Source organism: Fukomys damarensis, unplaced genomic scaffold, assembly GCF_012274545.1.
Source record: "Fukomys damarensis isolate Sample0158 unplaced genomic scaffold, DMR_v1.0_HiC HiC_scaffold_10, whole genome shotgun sequence".
Taxonomy (NCBI): Eukaryota; Metazoa; Chordata; class Mammalia; order Rodentia; family Bathyergidae; genus Fukomys; species Fukomys damarensis.
The window spans coordinates 16,212,327-16,213,147 of record NW_022900922.1 but is presented as its reverse complement, the minus strand read 5'-3'; positions in this window follow the sequence as shown (position 1 = coordinate 16,213,147).

Here is an 821-nt window from a genome sequence, read left to right as displayed (position 1 = left end):
TGTCAATCTCTGTCCTTTAACCAGAGAATTTAATCCACTTATATTTAACACAAGTACATGACATAAAAGAATTTGCTTTTGGCATTAATCTATTGGATTTTTGTATGACATACATTTTTTATTTCTCATTTATTCTATTACTAATTTTAAAATTTAGTTGGTTTTTATAGGTTAGCATTTTTTTTGGGGGGTTACCAGGTATCAGACTCAGGACCTTGAACTTTCAAGGCAGGCAGCAGAACCACTGAGCTAAATCCCCAGCCCTAGGTTAGCATTTTTATTTCCTTCTTTTTTCATTCTGAATACTTTTTACTTATGTTCTCAGTGGTTATTTTGGGGATTACATTGAATGCCTTAAACTTACTTAAAAACCTACTTTGACTAGTACCAGCTTGTTTCACTACTACAAACACTTCATTCCTGTCCATCCCTGTCCCTCCCCTTCATATTGTTTCCACAGATTAATTACATCATTACGTACTGTTTGGCTTTGAACATAGATTCTTAATTATCAGTCCATGTCCTTGCTTATAAATCATATAGGTGGAAGGGGTAAGTTAAAAACCAAGCAAGTATATAATAATCCTGGATTCTCTCCTCTCCTCTCCTCTTCTCTTCGCCTCTATCTGCACCCCCCATTTCTTTCTTTTATTGGCTTTGAGTTGTGTCCTTTCATTTTAGCCTGAAGGATTCCCTTTAGAGTTGCTTGCAGGCCAGATCTACTGGTGAGGAACTCCTGCAGCTTTTGTTTATCTGAAAATGTTTTAATCTATCTTTCATTCTTGAAAGGCAGTTCTGCAGCTATAGAGTTTTTGTTGAAA